Raw genomic sequence first — 10,223 nt, 5'->3', positions numbered from 1 at the left:
CTATATTAGTTTAACAGCAGTTTTAAAAAGCCAACATTGTGGTGTAGTCCGGGATGTGAGTTCCCTGGAAGCAGAAGCAGGCAGATCACAGCAAGTTCACAGCCAATTGCAGTCAGTCTCAAGGCAGACAGAGCTACAGAGAAACAAACAAGAATCTCTAGTGTTCTAGTGGGGTATTTTTCTATGGTCTGAGAACCACCAATGTGAATACCACATAATTAGAATATGTAGAGTTGGCAGAAGGACACATACTCAAGATATATAATTTTGTAACCAAAATGCTAACAAAAACTAAGTGGTACTTGGGAGATTGCTTGGAGACCACCTAGAGTAAGAGCTGCTGGCTGCTCCAACCAGAGAGTAAAGTCACAGAAGAATAATTGGATAGAAACAGGGCCTGCTGGCAACACCATGACACCACGACACAACCCACGACACCACAATACCACCCACGACACCAGGACTGAGAAATGGTGCGCTCAGAGCACCTTGCGGGCAAACTGAGTGAGGATCCCTGGAGGCTTAGGCGTATGTGCTGAATGTGAGTGCTGGGACCTGAATCCAGTTCCACTAGAAGTAGGTAAGCATTGCTGGTTTTATTGAGGATAAAGATGAATGTATGTGTGCCTGTTGGTGCAGTAACCCAGCTGAAGGTTTTCCTTTTCATGCTGAAGGCTGGAATTCTGTCTCATCTACTTTTATCTAGAGACAATCACATATGAAACCACAGCTCAGATATAAGGCAGTCTTCTGTTTACACTAATTCCATTATTAAAACTACACATTTCAGGGTTAGAGAGATGGTTCAGTGGCTAAGAACCTTGGCTGTTCTTCCAGAGGACCCCTGTTCAATTTGCAGCAACCATATGGCAGCTCACAATTGTATGTTACTGCAGTGCCAGGGGATCCAACACCCTTAAAAAGACAAAACATCATTGCATAGGAAACAAAAATAGACAAGTTTTAAAAGAAAAAAAAACTCAGCCAAGCAGTTGGAGTGCATGCCTTTAATCCCAGCACTCAAGGGACAGAGTCTGGCAGATCTCTGAGTTAGAGGCCAGCCTGGTCTACATAAGTGACCTCCAAGACAGTCAGCATTACACATAGAAACACTGTCACAAACAAACAAACAAACAAACAAATCCTCAAAAACACACATTTTAGAACCAAATAGGCTCTGCATACCCTTTGTCGATTGCTATTCTCACTGTTTCATTTTAGCCCCTGTACTTTCAATGGCTTCCTATAGATGGTCTATGTGTGGGGTAGGCTGGGACTACCACAAGTATAAAACCAGACAGAAATCTCTTCCCAGTATTTGCTGTCTCCATCAAAGAGAGACTTCAGAACTGAGCCAAAGTAAGGAGTTTAGGTGAAGATTGTTACGGGATAAATCTACTACTCCGGGGTTAGATCAGGTTACTTATTTGGGGAGCAGTGAGGTGATTCAAGCCAGGACTTCCCCATGTAACTTGGCTGTCCTGGAACTTGCTCTGTAGACCCGGCAGGCTTTGAATTTATAGAGACCAGACTGCCTCTGTCTCCCAAGTATTGGGATAAAATTATGCACCCCCACCCCACGCCACCGCCGGCTGTTTCAAGTTTCTTGAATAAGTTGCATGTTCATATTTTGGGTTGCTCACCTTATGGGAAAACTGTAATAGGGGAAATAGTGAGTTGAAGTGAAGGAAAGATGGGAAATCCAGGAATGGGTTTAGAATTTTCCCAAATAGGGTTCAGTTTCTTTTCCTACACTGTTGTGGTCGGGATGCTGATGTGCCATGGTGTCAGGTGCATGATGGGAAGTGCAAATTGAAAGCGCAAAGATATGCACATAGAATTTTAATAAAGCAGAGGATTTACAGTCACCTTAGTCGTCCTCCCCGGTCCCAGCAGGTCTTAGTGTTCTTACTGTAATATGCTAACCACACCAGCCTCTGGTTACTTTGCAGTTTGTCCCTTGATTTAACCAGAACCTATCTACTGACTATGTTAGTTAGGCATTTGAATTTCAAAGATCCTACAGTAATGTTGCTCCAAATAACAGACAGTGAGTAAACTCTCAATGAGGTGGAGCTGAGCATGCAGAGTCCGTGTAGAGCAAACCATGTCTGATGCCGGCATGTATCAGTTTCAGGCTATTGCTCCTGGAGAGTTAGAGCATGTGAACCTTGAACCCACTTATGACTTTGATGTTGAGTAGAAAGAATGTTCAAAGTAGGCAGACTTTAAATCAGGACAAATCTCAAGGAAAGCCTTGGCATAATGGTTTTGATAGACTCCAATGATTTCCTAGTATTGAGCTGTAGTGAGCATAGCATTTAAGGCACGTTTGTGTGAGCACAATCTGTGGCAGACCTTGCTTTATTCCCAAGAAACCCATACAGTGGGAAGAGCACATCCTCAGTGAAGCACTGCAAAAGCCTTGATCTCTTTATGCAGGAAGAAGACTGGACTCACTTTCCTGTGTTTGACAGCACATTTGTGTCCTATTCAGGGAACAGAGATGGTATTTGGCAAAGTTGTTTGACCAAGCACAAGGTAGATAATAGTCATTTGGTGAGTCATTTTTTAAAATTAGTTCCTCTCTGCAAAAATAGATATCTACAGTAGAGCATATCAGTTACATAAAGTAAAACTGTACAAAACTGTGCAGTTAAGAATGAATACTGCTGAGCCATCTCCTCTGAGCTTGCTGCATATTTTTAAATTGATTTGTGTTCGTAATGATTCTGAGTGTTTTCTCACCGTGTGTATTTTTGCAGACAGAGTCCAGAAGAGCACATCAGATCCTCTTGGACTAGAGTTAAGAAAGTTGTGAGTTTCTCTGTAGGTGCTGGGAACTGAACCTGGGTCCTCTGGAAGAGCAGCAAGCACTCTTACCTGCTAGGCCATCAGTAGCTGCAACCCTCTTTCATTTTGTTTTGTTTTGTTTTGTTTTTCCCTGAGTGCTGGGATTAGAGGCAGAAGCCACCCTGTCCTGCTTAAAATGACCTGTTTTACAAGACATATAGTTATTCCCCCTTTGAGCTTTCGTCTTTCCTTTTGTTTCTAAAGATTTATTAACTTTTATTTCATGTGCGTGTGGCTGAGTGTATGTTTGTGTGCCTTGTGCATTGAATCTGGAGCTTAGTGGCTGATAGGTTGTCTGTCCGTATCTCTGCCCAGTCCTAGGCCTCCATGTCTTTCTGTCATGTGTGGCTTATCACATAATTGCTAAGGATCCAATCTCAAGTCCCCATGGTTATGGAGCAAGTTCTTTAATCCACTGATGGCCAGCAACATGCTGGTTTTTCATGCCCAGTAATGATCACTTCCCAGAGCAATATGGCCTGAATGAAACTCAGGGTGGAAAATTTCAAAAGGACGAGGGACTGACTTCATTGCAGAGTCTCCTGTCAAGCTTCTGGGAGCCTGGAAATGATAACTGTAACATCATGGCTACAGTGTCAGGCTTACTTTGCAGTTCCAAAGACTACATTGCCTTTAGTGAAGGCCAGCTACATCAAATAGCACACCACAGGAGCATGAAGATGTGTCCTGTGAAAGAATGTCTTCTTCGTGAATTTGGCCATCTGCTAAATGCTCTCCATAGAGTGGAACATCCACCAGCTTTTTCAAGCTGCAGCTTTGTGACCCACCAAGGCTACCCATCCACGGGTCTCTTAAGCTGCCGGGCTTCGGTGCTGTTTTGTACAGTCCGTTCTATTCACAGGATTCAAGTCTCTGAGATTTATCCTGGGAATAGAGTCGTCCGCAAATTCCCAGAGGTTTCTTGGTTATTGGAATAACCTGACAGCTTTTTTGCTCATAAGAGCATGTTATGCAAAAGGGTCCTTTAGTCCAACAATCCAGATGTCCTTTCACTGCCATTTGGCCTGCGGTATAGCCAGGATCTTAAATATTAAACACCTCTAATATTCTAGCAGAGTGTTAATGGTATAAGCAAGAAAGAACCTCAATTTAAATTATTCTGCCATATCAACACAGTTTTTTCATTCATGCTCGCTGTAATAATATTTTTCATGTCTTCCAGCTCCCAGCACGACTAACTCTGGACCTGTGGGCTCAGAGCAGTATGGTTGATGATGGAAAAACAACTCAAGAGAGACGCACACACATGCACCCCAGGTTAGCTTCAGACTTACTGTGTAGTAGAGGATTGTCTTGACACTGCGATCTCCCTGGCCTGCCTCCCAGGGCTGGATTCGTAAGAATACACATCCATGCCCGGTTTGTGTGTGCCTGGTATCCATCCCAGGGCTCTATGCATGCTAGGTAAGCATGTTAGAACTAGATTAAATCCCCAGTCCCTTAGCTCAGCATTTTCAAGTGTATTCTTTAGGAATTATATGCTTGGGGGCAGGGGCTTGGGTGGGGTTGGGAAGTAGACTTAACAGTTAAGATCACTTGTGGCTCTTGCACAGGACCCAGGTTTGGTTCCCAGAACCTGGGGACCAGATGGTGGCTACCCATAATTCCAGTTCTAAGGGATCCAGCACCCTCTTCTGACTTCTGAGGATAGTGGTCATACAAGTGGCACCCAACACAAGCAGCCAAAACATTTAAAAACAGAAAAGAATGCCACAGATTTTTTTTAATTGTTTGAGAACTTTTATCTGTGTATAGGTCAAAAGACATTGCTTTCTTCTGGTTTTCTTTATATGTTTCCCAAGCTTATTGACTATTTGCATATTAATTCAAAATTATCTATTTTTGTGCATTTACTCGGTGAGGGGAAGGAGTCCTTAGGCTTTCATTGAATTTTATGGGCTTTTTATACTTACTATGTAACAAAAGAGATTTTTCTAGTCACAATTGCTATGAATTTTGATATTGTTTGATCTATATTTTCTTTGGATTTTGATTTCTAATTTTCATTCAAGGTCTCCCTGTATATCTTTTGCTGCCCTGGAACTCTCTGATTTGCCTTCCTCTGCTGGAACTAATGGTGTGCCCCACCACTGCCTGGCTTGGTGCTTGTCTTTCGGTGTACATCACTTTTAAAGTTCTAAACAACACCAACTATACCACTCACTCTTCTTTGTAATTTCTGATGTATTATTCTGCTTCAGAAGCTCTTGTGACTTTTTCTTTGCAATTTCCTCATTAATTTTAGCTCAAAACTCTCTGCAGTATGTGCTGTTTTGTATGGACACACATTTATTCTGGTGTTTTATTGATAACTGATTGGTTTCTTAATTTTTTATGATTATCAGCCTTCTTTTAAATTATAATTATTTTTTCTTCTTTAAGATTTTATGTACAGTGTTCTGTGTGTAGGCCACCAGAGGGCGCCAGGATCCCATTACAGATGGTTGTGAGCCACCTTGTGGTTGCTGGAAATTGAACTCAGGACCTCTGGAAGCGCAGTCAGTGTGTTCAACTTCTGAGCCATCTCTCCAGCCCTATAATTCATTATTTTATGAGCATTGATTTGTGTTTTGCCTGCATGTATGTCTGTGTGAGGGTGTCAGATCCCCAGTAACTAGAGGGACAGACAGCTGTGACATGTCGGTGCTGGGAATTGAACCGATGTCCTTTGGAAGAGCAACCAGTCAGTGATCTAACAGTTGAGCCATCTCTCCAGCCACTCCTCTCCCAATTTGTAGCTTTACTTCTTTTTTGTTTTCAAGTGCTTCTACAATAGAATGCCTGTTTATTGATATGTTGTATTTTTGTCTTGTATTAGATTTTAGTATGTATTTTTTACTGATTACCAGTTGGACATTGAAAAACTTCCTTCAAACTGTTCATTTTTCAGGTGCTGACCTGGACTCACACGTGGTGAGGGGGTCAGCTCTCCCATCTTCCACCGAGCTTCGGTTTTTCAGCCATCTCTCCAGGTCATGTGATCCTCGTTGGAAAACCACACACATCAAACATTTGAAAATAGACACCACTCATCTTGGGCAATAACACGGTTCAGAAGACCCTCCGGAGGATCTTCTGTCCTCAAGGAATTGATTAGAGACTTCTACTTGCAGAAAAAGCAAGGAGGGCTGATTACGGGAAAAAAATGCCTACAGAGCTGGCAGGCTGAAGGAAAGAGAGAACATAGAGGGAAACTACCCTACTGTAAGGCCCTGGACTCTTGTCTGGTATAAACCTTAATCGAGCTCATCTTAATGGGGTTCTGGGTGTAAATTGGGTCCTCACTCTTAGTACTTTGCCAACTGAGACATTCCCCCAACTCTGTGTTGTCTTTTCTATACATCCTCAAGCTGCTATAGACAAAAGAAAATTGAGACATTTTTCTCTCCCTAAATCTGGGCATAACTATTAAGACACTGTTTCCCTTTCCAGTGTCAGTCTAAGTCTGTGGTAGTGGTGAGCAGTGGACCCAGTACCCATTTACCATAATATAGAGTAGATTCATTGACAAGTGCCACTGTGTACATCAATTTGTTTGTCCATCATTACCACTCTACAGCTCAGCTGGACACTGCCCAACTCAGCTGCCCATATATTCTCCCTGTACAACACAAGTAAGAGGAGCTCCTGCTCTCTGGAGCATTCTAATTCCATTGCAGAGGCTAAGAACAGAATAACAATCAGGGATGTGTACAATGTATCCAAGGCTTAGGGGTGTTGAGTCATGCCCTCTACACCTGCTTTTCAACCCTCCCACCCTTAACCACCCCCAACAAACCAGGTTTCATTACTATGCCATAAAAGAAAAAGGAGACACCAGATCTCGTGAAATGTGTAAATAATTTTAAACTTTTTTGAGTCAAAATTGCATAAACAGAACAATAATATAATGAATAGAAAAGTTAAATACAAACTACCACATGTAAAATAGGTTATTGTAAACCTAGTGGTATCAACCCTAAATACTACACCCCCAACTTCCACAGTGGGAATGTTAATCTAATGAAGAACATCTCAAGTTCATCTTAATATAGACCAAAATTTTTTAAGAAAAATTTTTTAAATTAAGTAAAACTTTTCAAATGAACGGTTCAATCCAACCCTAGATGGGGCTTGAGATAAAAAATGGCCATTTGCCATTGTATTTTCTTCAAATCAACTTCCAAATCTAATGAGGTTCTGGGAAAGAATGAGTCTTTAAATGAGCATGATGCTTTTCTTCATAGTACTGGATGAGCAGGGAGTAGTTGGGCGAAAGTTCTCTACCCTGTACTAGTCAGTCAGTAGAGTATGGTGGTTCAGAATGGCCCAGATCTAGGCAACCCATTTTCATTTCTTAAACTATGTTCAAGCTTAAAAAAACAAAAATACTAAAAAAAGCACCACCACTACTCCCAGCTTCAATTTAACAGCATCGAACTCCAGCATTAGAGATGCTAGTGAACAGCTCCAGCTTCTTCCTGCTGATATCCCTCCTGATCTTCTGCAGGGGATGACAAAATGAGGGCATTCCTATTGGAAATAGTTGAAACAGGGACTAGAGTATTGGAAAATGATAATGGCCAAGGATTTCAAGTGAGTTAGGGAAAATAATCAGTGGGGTATGTTCAGGAAGGAAAAAAAATAAGAAAATGAAAAACAAAAACAAAAACAAAGAACACCTACCAAACCAAAACGGGGGAAAAAACAACCAACAAAATGACAAAAAAAGGAACAAGAAGCAAAAAATGAATAAATGAATGAATGAATAAATAAATAAATAAAACTAAAATCTAAAACCCAAAAAAACCCAAAAAAACAAAAACAAAAACCAATGCCAAATACACACACAAAATACAGAAAAGTAACAGCACACAAAACAAAAACACAAACAAAAAACCAAAAAAACAAAAAAGGAAAATAAATCGTGAAAAAAAACCAAAAACCCAAACACAAACACAAAAAACAAAACCACACAAAAAACCAACACAACAAAAAGCAAAAAGAAAAACACGAATACAAGCAAAAAGAAAAACAAAAAATAAGACAAAACAAAACCAAAAACACAAACACAAAACCAAAAGCAAAACAACAAAAAACAAAAGCAAAACAACACAAAAACAAAACAACATAAAACAAAATAAAAAATACAAAAACAAAACAGTAAAAAAATCATAAGAACACAGAAACAAAAACAAAAAACGAAACCAAAAACACAGACAAAAACAAAACAACAAAAAACAAAATCAGAAACACACAAAATAAACATCAAAAAACAAAACCAAAGCCACAAAAAACAAAAACAACTAAAAAACAAAAGAAAAACACACAAAAGCAAAATGACATAAAGAAAACAAAATACACAAAAAATCAAAACAATGAAAAACAAATTACAAAAACAAAAAAACAAAACAAAAACACCAATTCCTTAAGTAAATCCAGCATTAAAATAGTATTTCTTGATTACGTGGACCTGACAGAGTTGGACAGTGGCAGTTTCTAAGCTTGAGGTAGTTACATGCGTTCTAGAGATGGCATTAAGGTGGCAGTCCCACACTCCACTTTAGGACAATATTGAAGAGAGTGGGCTCCATCCGGTCAGACAGCTCAGTACCTGTTTAAAGTCTCTTCAACTCATCCCACTTGAGGTATATTAGAAACATGGATGGAAAAGGACAGGGCGGGAGCCATAGCAACCAGGTGGATGCTGTTACAGTAAGTGACTGTGCAGGATTTCCCACACCATCCTCTTCCTGAAGAGGGGCATGTGTTGCTGAGAAAAGGTCACAGGTTGGTCTCTAGAGATGTAATCTGCATATTTGCAGGTGAACATTCCACAGTCGCTCCCATTCAGTTGTTGAGGGATCTCCTGTGAAGTTAAGCTGTACTGCTTCCACTCCACAGGGTCCAGCTCCATGTTCCTTCGGGTCTTGCTCTCATTTTGTAAATAGTGGAAGATGGTCTCACAGATATTTTTCCCTGTCTGACCCATTGAATCGAGGTAGACAATGCTTCGCTTTCTTAAATCGATTACCACCAGGCTCCAATGGACCCTCTGGTGAATAGGCACCAAGATAAGTTCTTTTTCAAAGATATTGATTCCTCGCGTCCATTTTTTTCACAAAATTATAACCGCCATGCTTTAGCTTGGGGTAAAAGAAAGTGCTAAAGGCATGAAGAGCAGGGTAGCCTTGGTTTTGATTTCTCTGAACCGGAAGATTCATGTAGAAATTGATGACCTCATCATTGAGCCACTGACCATTCTTCAAGGTCTGGATATCTCCTTTGGTGATTTGCAGTTTGAATCCGCTACTCATGATTTCATTTTGGGGTCCTGGACACAATCCCTTCTTAATTTCCTTCTCCATCTCGTGTGTAACTTCTATTTCTCTGTTCTTTTCTTGGTCTGTGAGAGGCTTTTTCTCTGCTACAAGTACTGGCAACTTGTTGGGGAGTAACCTACCGCGGCCACTGGTCAGGATGTTTGCATTCTCTGTTCCCGGCAAGCCAGGCTCCAAGCTGTTCCCCCTTTAAGATTTCTCCTCGGCTCACCTCTTCTCACTCTTGGTGCAGAGAACCTCTGTCGATGGTTCTCGATCGCGCTGAACTGTTTCTGATCCATGAGGATGCCCTGACCTGCCACGTTTGTTTTTCAAGGTGTCATAAAGGTTGGGTGAGGCCTGTGTGGGTAGGACCTCACAGGATGGCCACATTGAAGCTATTGAAGTGACTTTTCATACTTTTCCTTTTGGGGCTTTGATCTTTTTCCTCCAGGAAAGAATAGCGCCTCTTTCGATCCTTGCCACTATCAGTAAACTTCTTCTCAGTTATAGCCTGCTATGGAGGATACTCTAGGGGATTCAGCTTTCTTGAACCGTCTTCTAGGGGTGTCTGTCCCTGAGCCTTGCCCGGCTGTTCTCTTTGAAACGCTAGGTCTTGATACTCCTGAGGGGTCTTCTTCAGAGCCTTGCCGGGCTCCTTAAACACCATCTCTGTTCCATCCTGGCATTTCCTTTATTGACCTTGTCCCAAAGCTTCACACTCGGCCTTTGTCCCACTTTCGTCCAGGTGTTTCTGTTTTCGACCTTTTCCTTTAGCTTGGGGTTTCATCTCAGCCCTCGGCTCTTTAGGGCGCCACATGGAGACCGGCTTGGACTGATTTTTAGAGGATTCTGACTTTCAAATTTCCAAGGGAAGAGCAACCGCATGCCTGGCTCCGGGTGGGTACTCTTGGGCTGTTCCAGTAGGGGTTCAGGGTCTATTGGGCTCTGCTTTATGGAGTTGATTTGCATATCAGGGTCAGTCAAAGACGTGTAAATTTGGCAATCAGAACTGTTGGCAGTTCACTGGCGACCACTCTGGGAACCTGT

At 41.5% G+C, this 10,223-nt stretch overlaps 1 pseudogene; it reads right to left on the bottom strand.

Moving 5' to 3' along the window:
- Window positions 1-6,695: 6,695 nt before the first annotated feature.
- Senp2-ps8 (SUMO specific peptidase 2, pseudogene 8) lies at window positions 6,696-9,993 on the bottom strand (annotated as a pseudogene).
- Between the last annotated feature and the right edge of the window lie 230 nt (window positions 9,994-10,223).

The sequence above is a fragment of the Rattus norvegicus genome, chromosome 4 (assembly GCF_036323735.1).
Source record: "Rattus norvegicus strain BN/NHsdMcwi chromosome 4, GRCr8, whole genome shotgun sequence".
Taxonomy (NCBI): domain Eukaryota; kingdom Metazoa; phylum Chordata; class Mammalia; order Rodentia; family Muridae; genus Rattus; species Rattus norvegicus.
Note: the sequence above shows the minus strand (reverse complement) of the source record. Positions and strands in the feature narration are given on the sequence as shown.